The sequence below is a fragment of the Silene latifolia genome, chromosome 4, assembly GCF_048544455.1.
Source record: "Silene latifolia isolate original U9 population chromosome 4, ASM4854445v1, whole genome shotgun sequence".
NCBI classification, from domain to species: Eukaryota; Viridiplantae; Streptophyta; class Magnoliopsida; order Caryophyllales; family Caryophyllaceae; genus Silene; species Silene latifolia.
Window position 1 is genome coordinate 91918483 of NC_133529.1, and position 17990 is coordinate 91936472.

Here is a 17990-nt window from a genome sequence, read left to right on the forward strand (position 1 = left end):
ATCCTTCGGACGCCTCTTACCTCTGGAACGAGGTCTTTCTGGTGATTCCTCGCTTAAACGAGCACTAGCAGGCTCTCGAATAAGCTTCCCGTCATCAATATCACTCGATCGACCAATATGCTCACTCGATCGAGCAGTTTCCTCATCAAAATCAGTCGATCGAGTAACATTTCCACTCGATCGACCAACTGCACTTTCCTGTTCACTCGATCGAGCAGAAAAACCGCTCGATCGACCTGTTTCTTCACCATTTCCACTCGATCGAGCATTAAAAACTACTCGATCGACCCGTTTCTTGGCTGACAGCTCATTATTTCCGCCAAAGCACTGTTCATCATCGATTCTGACTTCCTCGGTCCGATTTGTACTTAGGTCCCTCATAAGAAAGACCGCTTCTCAATTCTATCGGATGTACCGTCTCATTTGGATTCTTCTCATTTTGAGTCGGTAAATGACCCTGCTTTCTCGAGGATTGATTTGCGGCAAGTTGGGCAACTTGAGTCTCAAGTGCCTTAATTGACGCTGGCGTCCTTTCGTTGATTTTGTTGATCATTCAAAGTGCAATTGCTTTGAAATGGACTGCAACATGGACTTTAACTCACCCATTTCACTCACCCCACTTGAAGATGATGCACCATGGTTAGGAGGATTGAAAGAAGGAGGCTTCTGAAAGCCTTGTTGATTCTTGTGTGGAGGAATATACGGCTGCTGCTGATTCGGAGGAGCGGTAGGATTTTGTACGTTCTGACTAGTCCACCTCAAATTGGGGTGGACATTCGTCTCGTAATAACTATTGTTCTGCCTGTAGTGTTGGAAGGCAGCACATGACTCATAGGAATTGGGACAATGATCTGAGACATGTCCCTCTCCTCCACATCTTCTACAGACGAAAGGACCGTCTGTCACAGCATTAACCTGGTACATCCCTCCCTTGGAAACTCCTCCTAACTCATACTTGTCAAACCTTGCAGTGAGAGCTTCAAGTGCAGCTACAGAAGAAGATTCAGCAGCTCTTCTTTGATTGCCTCTGGAGTTCCCATATTCAGCCTTATGGGTGGCCAAATCATCAATGATCTTCCACCCCTTAGTCTCTCCCATGTTTTCAGCAAATCGGCCATTGGAAGCAGCATCCAAAATAGCTCTCTGATCGTCGTACAACCCGTTATAGAAATGATTACATAGACTCCACTTTTCGAACCCATGGTGCGGAATGGTTCGCACCAACTTCTTGAAGCGGACCCATTCCTCGTGAAAGTTCTCGTCAGGCCCTTGTTTAAAGCTCGTGATCTGAGCTCTAATGGCAATAGTCTTCGATGCATAAAAGTACTTCTTGTAAAATGCTAAAGCCAGTGAATTCCAGTCAGTTACCCCATGAGCAGCTCGATCCAAATCCCTATACCACTCTCGTGCAGCATCACGAAGAGAGAATATAAACATAGTCTCCTTTACTTGGTCAGGAGTCACGCCAGCTGGTGGAGACATGGAACTGCAATAATCAATGAATATTTCCATGTGCTTGGCTGCATCTTCAGTTGCAGCTCCCCCAAATTGATTCCTCTCAACCAAATTGATAAGGGACGGCTTCGGCTCGAATTTTCTTGCCTCCCCTGGTAAGATAAATCCTTTATAGAGATTCACAGCTGTAGGCTCAGAGTGACTAGCAATGGTTGCTTCTTCAGCCATTTCGGGAAAGTCTGGAGAAGTAACGGTTTCAAATGATGAATTGGAAACTGGAGAAGACGGTGGATTTTCCTCGAACAGCTCGTTCTCGTAAAAGCTAGAACGAGAACTAGGCTCTTCCTCTGACTGTTGGTCTTGAAATAATCTCCTCTTTGCGTGCAAGGTTCTTTCAATCTCAGGATTGAATGGTAGTAGTGGGCCACCCTGCGACCTGCGCATAAGAAGAAACTACAAACAGAATATAAGAATAGTCTAAGGAACGGGTGTCCCTTAGACTGAGAAGGACTAAAAATAAAACAACTAATAAATTGAACAATTGCCTCCCCGGCAACGGCGCCAAAATTTGATACGGTCGTTATGTACCAAAAATAAATTCCTAAGTACTACTAACATAAGTCAGTGGTAAGTAGGGTCGATCTCCACAGGGAGGTAACGTAATTATAGCTGCCTAATTCTAATCCTATGGTAACAATTGGGGTTTGTTTAAATTTGGTTTCTAAACTACGAGATTTAAAGGGAAGAGAATTAAAGGTAAGAGCAATAAAGACAGGAAAATTGATTTAAACTATCAAGAAGAGAGGGACATGTCGGGAATTCGGTTCACTACGGTAGTCCAGTGACTCAACTGTAAATGATTCAGACGAACTAATGTGAGACGGATGTTGAAAGGTCTTTTCGATCCACTTTCTATCCTAAAATACCACTAACTTAACTTTCATCCTCATTAGGGTAGTCTACTGTTTATAGCAGGCCTATTTAGTCCAATCTTTCGATCTAGGATTAATTTTAGCCAGATTAATGGGTGACATAGAAGCGTGCACTCAACTAAGTCGTATGATTACAATTAAATTGCTATAGGGACAGAGTCTCATAATTAATTCATCTAATTCATTCACTACATCGTCAAATTTCTACCGCAGATCCCCTAATCCCAACATGAAAGGGGTTTAGCTACTCATATTCTTAATAAACTAACAGCAATTATAGTTCCAGCAGAAAACATAATGAATAAACAATAAATTGCAATAATGGAAATTAGGGAAGAAGAAATAATGGAACGAAGCAATTAAAAGCAACAAATGATTAATTATTATTAAGAAGGAGAAAGGAATTACAATCCAAGCGAATCCGGCGTAAAGAACACGAAATCCGAGTAAAAGCAATCCCAAAATAAGTAACAGTAGAGAAAAGCAAAGCAACGTACTAAAGTTTACAGTAGAGGGTTTGATAATATGATAGATGATCCTAATTAACCTAGTAAAGCGTGCTTAAATAGCAAAGGAAATAAGTTTTAGCGAAAAACATCACGCGGGCTAATTAAAGCCCAAACCCATAAAAACCACTCGATCGAGTGGATTAAAACCACTCGATCGACCAACTCTTGAGCAAAATCCACTCGATCGACCAAATAGTTACTCGATCGAGTGACAGGCCTTTCTGCAAGCTAAGGATCGAGTAGTAAACTACTCGATCGACCACTAGAGGGAATGAAAACCACTCGATCGACCTGTAAAATAGCTCGATCGAGCACTTTATCTTCATTTCAGCTCACGTCTTCACCTAAGTGCCTCGTAATGCGTGCCAAGACGCTTCCAAATGCAGTATCTCTCTCTGGAACAATCCCGTCTCCTCTAAATGCATGCAAAAAGGACGAAAAAGGGTACGATTCCACTACTTCTGCGCTCATATCTACAAAATAGATAAAACGAACCAAAGTAGCCAATTCGGGGCAAAATACCATGGAAATGGTACAAATATGCATAGAAATACGTGCTGAAATAGACTAAAAAGACTATATAAAAGGCACGTATCACAGCTGCTCCAGTTAGTCGCGATCAAAGCAACTCAAGGCCCTTAGCATTAGATCATAAATATGCGCGTGTGCTACACAAGAGCATAAGTAGCACCAAAATAAAGAAGGAGCATATGAAAGAAATCTAAAGTACCGTCTCAGCCTAGCAAATTTTCGATGACAAATATGGTGAAACATTATTAGCTTATTTGCCCAACTAGGAGGGGGTGGAGTGTTGAAACATAAAGCATAAGTCGAATGAGGTAATTTACTATTAGTCATAGAAATAAGCAAAAAGCTATCTCTAATTACCTCAGGTCGGTTGCTCCTAACGTCGGAATCATTGATAAAAGAATGTATTACCTCTACCATGCTAGGAACATTTCTGGACTCAGCTACCTTCTTATTCCCTTCCTTTGTGGGTTTTATCCCGTAAATCGCAGCCTCTAAAGCATCCAGCGCAGCTTTGAAAAGGGGAGATTCACCATAACCATTGTCTTCGTCCAAATTGTCATTCAAAATGGACCAAAATGACATATCATTGCTCTTCGTGGCCATTATGTTCGATCGAGCAAAGGTAGTACTCGATTGAGAACTTTCCTCCTGAATTATACTCGATCGAACAAAAAGATCTGCTCGATCGAGGTCTTCCTCGTAATAACTGTTCGATCGAGTGTATGATTCTGTTCGATCGAACCTTTCCTCAGATAATCTACTCGATCGGACAGTGTAATTAGTTCGATCAAGTGTTTGTTGCTGTACAGTGCAGAAGTCTTCGTATTGAGCTATTTGAAACTCAAGTTCCTTAGTACGGGCCTCTATAGATTTATCAATTTCTTGCGCTCGAAGCGCAAGAGCCTTCACTAAAGACTTGAATTCAGCAATCTCTTCTTTCTATTTATCAGGAGGAGGAGCTTGTTGTTGCGGTGGCCAAACGAATGGAGGCTTTTGATAGCCTCGTTGTTGAAACGGATGTGGCGGCACATATGCAAAGGAATGACTGGCTTGTCTACGCTGCCTAAACGCATAGACTTCGTCGTTTCCTGTCAAGCAAACAACGGCATTGTGGCCAGCAGTACCACATCTCTCACAGTAAACCACCTGTTGCGCCATAGGAAGGAATATAGGTGGAAGATCAAAGGTACTCAAGCTTTCCCTTTGATGATATTTTACCTAGAACTGTCTAGGTAGGACCTGTAGGGCCTATCAAAACATCACTAGAGAAAAAGATGAGAACTGCCTCAAGAAATAAATCCCTTGAGGCTAAAGACAGATAAAAAGAAACAAGTAAATAAAATAGTTGCCTCCCCGGCAATGGCGCCTAAATTTGATACCTGTCGTTTAGTACCAAAAATAAATACCTAAAACAACTAACAGAAGCTGGCGGAAGTAGGGTCGATCTCCACAGGGAGGCGGTCACTATCTACTTGTTAATTCTAGTCTGTCTACGGTCACAATTTGGGGGTTTGAGTATGAATAAACTGAACTAATAAGAACAAGGGTAAAGAGAAAATAAAGAGAGAGATGCCAGGATGTCGGGCTATCATGGTATCACACAAATCAGCTAAAGGTAGGCCAGTCGATCTGATGTGAGAAGGGTAAAGGAAAGGTCCTTCTTATCCGCTATCCGCCCTAAAATACAACTAGCTTAGCTTCCACCCTCACTAATGTAGTCTATTGCTCATAACAGGTCTATTCATTCCAATCTTTCGATCTAGGTCTAAACTTAACCAAATTAACTAATTCAGTTGCATGCATTCAACTAAGCGATTATAATTAAATTGTTAATGAAACAATTCTCACATTAAATCTCCTAAACCAACTATCACATCATTGCTATACTACCATGACCACCCTAATCCTAGCATTCAAGAAATTAGCTATGCATAATGAGAACGAGAGCGAAAGATAAAGTAGAAATAAACATAAGAAAGATATAAGCAAGAGAGAAAAAGGATAAAAGAGAAAGAGAGAGTTACAGAGAATGAGATCCGGAAAAGTAGAGAGCCAAAGTAATGTTCTACAGTAAGAAAGGGAAAAAGTAATATGAAAAGGATATATAAAGTGAAGCCTAAACCTAATCACGTCTCCCCTATTTATTGGTGAGACAATTATTAAACCTAAAATACGAAATTAAGCTAAAAAGCCCGTGTCCATAGCAAGTTACTCGATCGAGCACTTTCATAACACTCGATCAAACAAATCCAAGCTAAAACCTCTCGATCGAGGACTTTAGGTACTCGATCGAACACAATTAAAAAGAGGCCATTCGATCGAAGACAATAGGTACTCGAGCGAACAAGATAGTACTCGATCGAGTACTTTCCAGCGCACAATTCCTACTTCGCGCACTGAAATTCAAATGGCCGCCATTTCTTCGTTACTTGGGCAAAAAGAGTGTTTCCAGTGGCGTTGGAAAGCTAAGAGGACAAGCGTTCATCTCCAATTGGAATCACGTAAAAATCAGTTGTATAACTCGAGATATGTCTCTTCAAATTAGGCACTAGCAATATGAAGTTCTTCCTTTGCTCGCCTAGCTATCTTACTTCTATGCGCATCTCGAAATAGCAGTCTCCAAGCTCCGACCTAACTCATCTCCTAAATGTATGGATAGGGACATGTTTTAGGCTTGATTACACTCCTCTCTGGTTCATACCTGCAAATAATACAAGAGAAACCAAAGTAGACAATTCGGGGGACATTTGTAGCTAAACACTACTAAATAAGCATAAGAATGCGTGCAAATGAAGTACAAAATTCCTATATAAAATGCACGCATCATGCAGCAAGAATTTGGTTCCCTGGATCTTAGTCCCCTCTATCTGAGCCAACCAGTCCTCATAAAAATCAGGATCATCCTTGTGCAGCTCCTTCATGAACTCAAACCCAAGGGCTTTCTGTTCCATTATTGACATCAATTAATATTTCCTAGACAGTGCATCAGCAAAAATGTTTTGCTTACCCTCTTTGTACTTGCTTGAAAATGTGAAGGATTGTAAGAACTCAACCCACTTGGCATGCCTGTGATTTAGATTGTGCTGGCCATTGATATATTTTAAAGCTTCATGATCTGAATGCAGCACAAAAGGTTTTAGTTTCAAGTAGTGGCTCCAATGCATAAGAGCCCTGACAATTGCATAGAATTCTTTGTCATAGATGGAGTAGCTTAGCTTGGCTCCACTTAGCTTCTCACTAAAGTAGGCCACAAGCTTCCTCTTCTGAATCAATACAACTCCTATGCCAACACCACTGGCATGACATTCTACTTCAAATAAACAGTTGAAATCAGGTAACCTGAGAACAGGTGCCTCATATAACATTCTTTTGATCAAGTTGAATGCTTGTTGAGCATTCTCAGTCCATTGTACTCTCCTTTCTTCATACACTCTGTGATAGGGGCAGCAACAACACTGAAGTTTTTGATAAATCTCCTATAAAAGGAAGCAAGACCATGGAAGCCTCTTACTTCAGCGATGCTCTTAGGAATTGGCCAAGATTTAATAGCATCAATCTTATCTTGATCCACAGAAATCCCCCTTCCAGAGATGATGTACCCTAGGAACTTAATCTCAGAAGCCAAGAAGGTACATTTCTCCAATTTTCCAAACAGTTTGCTGCTCCTCAGGATTTGGAATACTTTCTCAAGGTGGCTTAAGTATTCTTTTGTTGTTTTGTTATAAATTAGGATATCATCAAAGTACACTACAACAAATCTTCCCAAAAAAGGCCTCAACACTTCTGTCATTAATCTCATAAAATTGATGGGGGCATTTGATAACCCAAATGGCATAACCAACCATTCATAAAGCCCTTGCTTAGTTTTGAAGGCAGTTTTCCACTCATCACCTTCTCCGATTCTCACTTGGTGATAACCTTGTCTAAGATCAATTTTTGAAAAGATCCTGGCACCACTTAACTCATCCAGCATGTCATCCAACCTAGGTATAGGGAACCTATACTTGACTGTGATGTTGTTGATGGCTCTACTGTCAATACACATCCTCTAAGTGTCATCCTTGTTAGGTACCAACAGTGCTGGGATAGCACATGGACTCAAGAATTCCCTCATAAATCCCTTTTTCATCAGTTCATCAATTTGCTTCTGCAATTCTCTTGTAGCATCAGGATCACACCTGTATGCAGGTCTGTTAGGGAGTACAGATCCTGGCACAAGGTCAATATGGTGCTCAATACCTCTCAGTGGAGGTAATCCACTAGGCAATTTAGTAGGGAAGACATCCTGGTATTGCTCCAGTAATGGCCTAACTTCTGCTGGCAGTTGATGCTCCACATTCTCATGAATTTTCTTGGACAACAAGATGAGAACAGGCTGTTCTTGTTGCATTTCCTTGACCATTTCTACTTCAGATAGAAATAGAACCCCATTGAGTCCATCAGTCACACTTGGAGTCCCATAGTTCTTCTGATTAGGTTGTAGAGGGGTCAATGTGATCTTTTTGCTGCCCTGCTTAAAGGAATAAGTATTGCTCCTCCCCTGGTGGATAGAATTCTTGTCAAATTCCCATAGTCTACCCAACAGTAAGTGGCATGCATCCATATGGACCACATCACACAAGATCTCATCTTTATAAACATTGCCAATTGAAAATGGAACCAGGCACTGTTTATCCACCTTGACCTCTACTCCCTTGTTTAGCCATCTGAGTTTGTAAGGGTTGGGGTGCTCCTGGGTACTGAGGTTAAGCTTGTTAACCATGGTGACAGATGCCACATTGGTGTAGCTCCCACCATCAATGATCAAGTTGCATACCCTGCCCTGAATAGTACATCTACTCCTAAAAATGAGGGATCTTTGGTCCTCATCCAAAGGTGCATGTTGAGAGTGCATTACCATCCATAAAACCAGACTATGGCCTGTATCAGGGTGAGTCATGACCATTTCCTGGTTGGGTTCCTCCTCAAGGGTTGTCTCCTCATCCACTAGCTCCTCCTCATACTCAACTGAACCCTCTCTTTCCCATTCCTCTACTTCTATTGTTGTTAGTGCTCTCTTGGAAGGACATTCCTTTCTGAAGTGGCCATAACCCTGCATTGGAAGCACTTAATCTTTTCCTTGGTCAGAGGTGGGTTGGACTTAGGGAACATGGGTGCTTTCCCCTTGTCTCCTCCAGTTTGGGACACTAGCTTAGGTGTCTCAGTAATTTTAACACCAGCGTAGGGTCTATAGACATGTTTAGGTTTAGGTGTGGCAGGTTTAGACTTTCCTATTTTCTCCACTCTGAGTGCTAAGTTGACAACATCATCATATGACCACAATGGTTGTATTCTAAGCTTAGTAGCAATATTCTTATCAAGCCCTTCTAAGAACCTAGAAATCCTTTGTTCAAGCTTCTCATTTATCTCTCACTGTAAGGTTAGTTGTTCAAACTCTCTTAAATAGGTCTCAAGGGGTCTTTCATCCTGTCTAAGCTTAGACAGCTTAATGAATAGGTCATGGGTATAATCTTTGGTAACAAACTTATCTAACAATTTCTTTTTAAGCTTGGACCATGATTTAATGGACTCCTTCCCTTCCCTTAATCTCTGATGTTTAAGGTTATCATACCACAATGATGCATATCCCTTTAATTTCAACACAACAACTTTACAAGCCTTAGCATCATTGTAATTTTTGAACTCAAATATTTTTTTAACATCCCTAATCCATTCTAGCAAGTCATCAGGGTTAAGACTACCATAAAAATCAGGAATTTCTACCTTTAGATGCTTGTCTGCTTGTTCAAGAGCCTCCTCTTGTGTTCTGATGCTCTCATCAAATTCTAACTCATATCCATGAGGTGGTTGTCCTCTCCCAGCTCCCATAAAGAAGCCTCTGCCTCTACCTCTTCCTCTGGCGCAGGTGGCTGTCTCCTTGGGTCATGGTTTGGAAACCTCTCCATCACCACATGAACAACATTGAGCAGTGTGTCTACATTTCTTACAAGAGTTTCTATTCTGGTCTCAATACCAGAAGCCTCTCTTCACTCATGGTTGTTTTTGTGTTTTTGTTGTTGGTAGGGATAATGATCTCACAACTTCTCTCAACCCAAGACTAACACAAAGGTGGAATTGTGTTAAACCTGAGCTCTGATTACCAAAATGCAGTGTAAACCCTATGGATAGGCAACAATGCAGCCTGGTTTGCAGGACACTTTAAAAATACCAAATGACCTTTGAAAATTCTGAATTTTTGTGACAAGTAAGACTTAATATTGATCTAAAACTGTACCAAATTTCAAGAATTTAGAAGGACTCTAAGTATTTTTTTAACCCAACTGAAACAGCCTGGAATCCTGAGATTGCAGACAACTGACTCAAATGATTTTGTGACTTGTTTTGTGTAATGAAAGATATAGTTAAGACCTTAAATTCCCACACAGAAGATTCACAGGAAATTCAAGATTATAACTTAACAAATTTCAGACTCAAATCCACAGTTGAACACAGGATTAAAGCTTGAACTTTGCTCAACTCAATTAAACTGAACCACAGATAGACACAGGTTCAACTTAATGATGCCAGACTGACTTTGATCAATTAACCACAAAGATCACAGGTTAATTACCAGGCCTGGGTTCCAAACTATAGTTCAACACAAGTTTGAAAGAAATGAGAGAAGTCTCAAGGCTAAATTTTCATTCAAAATAATCTGCTTCTTCACTTTGAGACACAAGTCCTTATATAGGCCTTGTACTTAAGTTACAGCTCGAAACCTAACAATCCATGGGCCAAGATTTAATCTAGGATGAGTACAAACTACCTTAATAATATTACAAGCTGGAAATAAAATTACTAGGTAAAAAATAAACAGCATTGGGTAAAAACAGACTGAAATAAAGCATGGGAAGCTGTCCTTGTCAGTTGTTTCTTTGTGCACAGGTTACTGTTGCATTGGCTGCTAGCAAAGTCAAGGCTTTTTGTATCCTTCCCATAGCAGGCTTTTGAGGATAAAAGGAGCAGTGGTCTTTCTAAGACAGTCCCTCAATTGCCTCACCAAAAATGAAAAGTTTGCTTTATGCTTTATCAACTCTTCTCAGCAACATGTGACTGATTCCTTGCTTGTTTTTCTGTGCTGTCTTTCCCTTGCATTTCCTTGGCTGGTCTTGGATGTTTTGAGACTATTTGATGGGTTTAGTTGAGGCCTACCTCAGCTGGCCATATAGGCAGCTGAAAGCTGGACCTGGTGAACCTCTTGACTGGTTGAGTTGGGGGTGGATCAGAGGATGTTGCTTGGATTTGGCATGTGGTCTGTTCAGGGTTGGGAGCCCCTGATCCAGCTCCTGCTGCACCTTAGGCTTCGTTTGGGAAAGTTTATTGTAGTATACTTTGATGGCATCTTAGTTTATAGTCCTTCAAGAGATAAGCACCTTAGGCACTAACAATTGTTGTTTAAAACACTTAGGGAGCATAAGCTATATGGAAAGCTAGAAAAGTGCTCTTTCATAAAAAATGAAGTCCAATTCTTAGGATTTATCATTTTTGATCAGGTATCTTTGTTGATCAAGAAAAGGTCCAAGCCATCAAAACTTGGCCTATTCCAAAGACTATCACAGAAATGAGGAGTTTCCATGGCCTAGCCTCTTTCAATAGAAGGTGAATCAAGAATCTTAGCACTATTATGGCTCCTATCACATAATGTATAAAAAGGGGGAGTTAAAATGGAATGATAAGGCTGAAAACTCTTTTAACACAATCAAGGGACTACTATATGAGTCCCATGTGCTTGCTATTCCAGATTTCAACAAGCTATATGAGGTTGAGTGTGATGCTAGTGGAATTGGCATTGGGGGTGCATTGTTGCAAGAGCATAAACATGTTGCTTATTTCAATGAAAAACTAAATGGAGCCAAGCTAAATTACTCAACATATGACAAAGAGTTCTATGCCATCATCCGAGCTCTAAACCTATAATACCCCGTATTTTCTTGTAGTGCACTCGGCCGAGTACAGCTGGGTACTCGACCGAGTGACACTGTACTCGACCGAGTACCCTCTGGGAAATTTACCAACACCTGCTTATGAGTCACTCGGATGAGTGGCTGGTGTACTCGACCGAGTGCCACCCAACACTCGACCGAGTGGTCTGCCTCAGACCTAGTTTTATGCGTGTGGGCTCCGTGTTGTTGGGCCTGAGTATATAAGCCCCTTTTTCAAATTTTCCCTTCATTTCTCAACCTTAAACATCTTCAAACTCCCTCTATACCTTTCAAACCCTCTCAAAACATCCCAACAACCTTATCCTTTGAAAATATTACCTTATCTTGAAGATTTGGTGTTCAAGCTTCAACCTTTTCACTTTTTTACTTTTTGTAAGTTGTTATTCACTCTTTTCCTCTTATTATTTATTATTAGTAACCCTAGATTTTTGGGGGTTTTGTCTTATGAGAATTTAATTAGGGTTTGTGGTAATTAAATTGTTTAGTTAAGAAATGAAGAGTACTTTAATTTTGTAGAACATATTTGTGATAGAAGTTACTTAATTAATTTTAGGATATGGCTTTTTAGAGGAGGATTAGTGTGCTTGCTTGTGCTAATTGGAGAATTGCTAAAAGGTAGGTTTTTCCAACTCGGTTTCGGTGACATGAATGTGGTTCATGTGTTATATATGTCATTCATGTTGTTGTTGGTCAAACATGGTAATTATATTGCATTATAACATGATTAAAGGATAGTTATGCTTGGTATCATCACTGTATGGATTCCGTCATGACATGATAAAGGGATCATTGGTGTTGATCGCATCTGGTCATTGTATTGCATTTTACTATGTTAATGAGGAAATTGTATCACGAGGTATGTTTGGTAATCGTAATTCATGAGAAATCTTTGTGCTTGACATTTGTGTGCATCTACATGTTGTGGTGAATGTTGGAGGATGTGATAAAGTGGTGGCGGTGATACTTGGTTGTTTAGGAGACGTAAGGTGGTTTGGAAACTGTCTCACGCATTGGACGCATGTGGTTGAAGCACGACGTCTGGCAGGGATCTGTTTAGCGCCCGGGCTCGGTACCACGGGTGCGTCCCGAGTACCTGTTTTATGGACTGTGGTCCGACTTTTTGGTGGGCAATGCTGCGGTGCCGTCACCGGGTCGTTGGTACCGTGGATGTGTCCCTGGTAACGGTGTGGTGGTTGCGGTGTTGTGTTGGTTGTAGAGTCGTGTCTTGTGCATTCCTTTATCATGTTCTATCTTTACATACTTGTGTCAGGTTTGAAGTGTTTATATTATCGAAACTGACGTTTATTGGTTATGTGTAAATTGTCACTTATTTTTGGGGTAGCTTGTGTCGATCCATATGATATTTCCAATCATATGGGGAGCAGTCTGAGTACAGATTTCACTTTGGTGTCACACGGGAGACGGGACGAGTCATGAACACTTGGAGTCGGGTTGTATAGTTAGATGGTAAGCGACATAATTAATGGTTGAGTTGTATAATGTATAGTTCACACTTGTTATTTATTTATTCATTTGTAATTCACTAAATATGTTATTTATATAAATGTTTCTTAATTGTAATTCCAATCTCATTGCCTCGGGAAGCCGAGACGGTAACATCTCTCGATTACCTTGGCTGGGTAAGAAGGTGGTGTTACAAAACCTGATATAGAATTCGTAGGTTTTGAACGAACGAATTAGGGTTTGTAAAGTTACAGCAGAGCTATAACTTAAACGGATTGAAAATCTTGAAACTAAAGAATTATTAGGCTTTTTGTATGTGGATTTTTGTGTGAATGATTGGAAACAAGAATTGGATTGATTGATATGCGTGAATTGGAACGAAGTAACCAGATAGGATAGTGGATCTTGTTCTAACCTCGCAAGGTTATAGCTCAATCTACTATAACTTTCATCCTCTCAAGGATGAATAGGAAACTAACAATCTCGCAAGACTACTTAGGGTTAGCTCACAAATGTAAACTTTTATTAAAATTCATAAACTGAAAAATAGGGTTTACAAGAGGCCCTATTTATACTAACTCCTCCTCCAAGCTATCTTGGGGAAAAAGATAAGAATCAAATAACAACTAAATAAAATCTGATATTATTTCTATCTCTAACTTATCTTAGATAATAAGCTAAGAATAATATCTTTTATTTGAATATAAATTAATAACTAATAAAATCTAACACCAGCTACCAATATCCGAACACAAGCCTGGTATTCGGTTATTTAGCAATCGTGTTTTCAGCCCACGCCTCTTCGGTGCCATCCCATATCAACATCGTCACACAACTTGAGCCAAACTTGAATCCCCTACTATTTGGGCCGCATTTCGACTAACAAGAACTTCATTTTCACTATCGAGCAATGCTCCCGCATCATTCTCTCCTTCTTTTTGAAAATTCGGCCTCAAATTGTCGTCATCCAGATACAGTGACAAGTCTCCCACGTTGAAGGTAGCACTCACACCTCCATACTCGCTTGGTAACTCAAGCTTATAGGCATTTGAACCATAACATTCCAAAACCTTGAACGGACCATCAGCTCTCGGCATAAGTTTATTCTTCCGCTTCGATGGAAACCGTTCTTTCCTCAAGTGTAGACACACAAGATCTCCAACCTTAAACACGGGCTGTTTGTGATGCTTATTTGCTTTCTCCTTATACTTTGCATTCGCCTTCTCAATTTGAGCTCTCACCTGCTCACAAGTACAAAGAAATGTCGCTTGTCTATCTTTTGCTTCGAAACTCATGAGATCTTTCTTTGGGATTGGAACCAAGTCAATAGGCAGAAATGGATTGACTCCGTACAGAATTTTGAATGGAGCTCTCCCCGTAGTAACAGATGGAGTTCGATTGTAAGCAAACTCGGCATGTGCGAGTTTAACATCCCAATCCTTTGTGCTCTTTCTAACTAATCCTCTCAACAAACTTCCAAGAGTGAGATTAGTTACTTCCGTCTGACCATCTGTTTGTGGATGGTGAGAAGTACTGAAAAGTAACTTAGTTCCCATCAAACGCCATAACGTTTTCCAGAAATAACTAAGAAATTTTACATCTCGATCCGATACAATGGTAAGTGGAATTCCATGTAGACGAACCACTTGTTTTTAATACAGATCAACAACATTAGTAGCACCATTGGTTTTATGACAAGGAATGAAATGAGCCATCTTCGAAAACTGATCAACAACCACCATTATAGGGTCTTTACCACGCTGAGTTCTAGGCAACCCGAGTATAAAATCCATACTCACCTCGCTCCAAGGCTGTTTCGGAACTGGTAATGGCGTGTACAACCCTTTAGCGAATTAACTCTTCGCTTTTTGACACACGACACACTTAGCCACGATTTATTGAACATCCTTAATCATCTTTGGCCAATAAAAATGTTCACTAACAACGTCGTAAGTTTTATTAGAACCAAAGTGACCAGCTATTGCTCCTCCATGAGCCTTACGAACAAGTAGTTCCTGAATCGAACTTTGTGGAATGCAAAGTCGATTTCCCTTGAATAAAAACCCATCTTGCAATGTATAAGCTTCGGTAGGCTTAATCAACTCTTTAGCAAAAGACGGATCAGCCTTGTACAACTCCTTAATATGCTCGAAACCCAACAATCTTGCATCGAGCTCAACCAACAAACAATGCCTCCTGGAAAGTGCATCAGCTACAACATTCGAACTTCCCGTCTTATACTTTGATGAGAATGTAAAAGACTGTAAAAATTCGACCCATTTAGCGTGCCTTGAGTTCAAGTTTTGCTGCCCATGTATATGTTTCAACGCCTCATGATCAGAATGTAATACAAAAGGCTTAGGTCGCAAATAGTGACTCCAACGATCCAATGCTCTCACAATGGCATAGAACTCTTTGTCGTAAGTTGAGTAGTTCAACCTTGCTCCACCTAGCTTCTCACTGAAATAAGCAATCGGCCTTTTCTCTTGTACCAATACAACACCAATTCCAATGCCACTCGCATCACATTCGACCTCAAATAACTTGTCGAAATCAGGAAGTGCTAAAATAGGTCCGGAACACAACTTACTCTTTACTTCTTCAAACGCCTTTTGGGCGCTAGTATTCCACACGAACTCCCCTTTCTTGGTCAGTTCTGTAATTGGGGCCATGATGGAACTGAACCCTTGAATGAATCGCCTATAGAATGATGCTAATCCATGGAAACTTCGCACCTCTGTAGTCGATTTAGGAACCGGCTAGGCCTGAATTGCGTCGACCTTGGATGGGTCCATACTCACACCATCTTTACCAACAATATAACCAAGAATCACCACACTTGGCACCATAACGTGCACTTCTCAAGCTTGCCAAATAGTTTCTATTTTCGCATAACTTCGAATACAGCTCTAAGATGTTGCTTGTGCTCTTCTTTATTTTTGCTATAAATCAGAATATCATCGAGATATACAACCACAAACTTGTTAAAGAAAGGCCTTAACACTTCATTCATAAGCTTCATAAACGAGCTAGGAGGGTTACACAGCCCAAATGGCATGACGAGCCATTCGTATAACCCCTGTTTCTTTTTGAATGCCGTCTTCCATTCATCTCCCTCTCGAATCCTCATCTGATGATAACCACTCCGTAAATCAAGTTTGGAAAAAACACACGAAATAGAAAGTTCGTCTAACATATCATCAAGCCTTGGCATAGGAAAGCGGTATTTGATTGTAATGTTGTTCACCGCCCTACTGTTAATACACATTCGCCAAGTTCCCTCCTTTTTTGGCATTAATAACGCTGGTACTGCACATGAACTCAAGCTCTCTTGCACATACCCTCGATCAATTAGTTCCTGTACTTGCCTTTGTAATTCTTTAGCTTCCTCGGGATTACACCAATAAGCTGGTTTATTAGGCAAAGCAGCTCCGGGAATCAAGTCAATGCGATGTTCAATTCCCCGCAATGGAGGTAACCCATATGGTAACTCCTCGGGAAACACATCCATGAACTCATCAACTAACCCCTGCACTCCTTGGTGGTTACTCTCACTAACGGACTCCAAGTCTCGGACAACCAGCACATATGCTCGTTCTCCTTGAGCGAGGACTTCCTCTACTGCACTTGCTTCTAAAAACAAGCTCTCTTTTGCAGCGGGTTTATTTCGTTTACTCGGTGACAAGGGTGTAAGATGATACTTAGATTTTCCCTTAGACATAATATAAATGTTACCTCTGCCATCATGCTCAACCCGACGATCAAATTGCCACGGCCTTCCCAACAATATATGACAAGCATTCTTTGGAATCACGTCACATAATATTTCATCTTCATACGGTCCTAATTTCAAAGAAACTAAGGCCTGTTTCTTAACTAAGATCCCATTATTCCCATCAAGCCAATGCAACTTATACGGTTTAGGGTGATTTTTAGTAGGCAATTTTAGATTGTCAACAAGTTCCCTGGATAAAACATTAGTGAAAGAACCGCTATAAACAATAAGATTGCAAAGCTGATAGTTTACCTTACAACGAGAGTGAAACAATCGTTCCCTTTGCTCCTCCTCAACGTGAGCTGCCTCGGTGTGGAGACTTCGGATTACCAACACCTCCTTCTCCTCATCACTATAGGGATCAACAATATGCACCTCTCCATCGCTATTTTCCTCTTCTTGCACAACTGAAACCTGATTCTGGTTCGGGGAGTACAAAGTTCGGAACTAAATCCACCAATTCTTGAATCGTTAGGGCTCGCTTTTGCGGACATTCGTTGGCAATGTGCCCATATCCCTGGCACTTGAAACACCTTCTACAGCAGGAGCTAGGGATGAGGGTCCTTCATTTTTCAATGCAAGAAAGCATTCCATGAATTTGTGCAAGGCAATGACAAGGTTGGATGCATTTTTTGATCAAAATGAAGCTTAGGAAACCTGAAATACTCACAACAGTCTCAGAATTTCAGGTCTAACTTCAAATGACCATATCAGGAGTTTTACTTGCTTAAAATTCGTGTTCTTTATATGTATAAAATCTTGAAGAAGTCTACTTTCCAATGGCTTTGGAATCAGCAATATTCATCGAGCAGAGTTTTCACAATCAAGCTTCAAAGACTATCACGCAGAAATGCAATTCAGTTTTCTGAAATGACCTGTCAGTGGTCAAACTTTAATAACTCAAAATCTACTGGTTATTCTTGGTTGATTCTTTTTGGAGGTGAAAGCTAACTCCCTTAGCTTTCATTTGAGCTATCATGGGTATTTTTAGCTAATCTGAGTTGCAAGATATGATTTTTTAAATTTTCTAATGCTGCAGAGGAAAACTGCTGAACATTCATTCCTGACCTGTTCTTACTCAAAGGCCTATAACTGAATATCCAAACATGATTATTGAATGATTCTAATTGGAGGAGGAAGCTAACTCATTTAGCTTTCCATTGGTATAAGTAAGGCACCCTAGTTCATCCTGAACAGAAAGTTATGGCTCCTGCAAGGAAGGCCTGATTTCTGAATGTTACTAAGTTGTCTGTTTTGCATTATGTGTGCAGCAGAGGCATTATTGTCCAATTACATGGCTTGAGTGGCACGTCCAGGGATGACAAATGATCTCTAAATGATT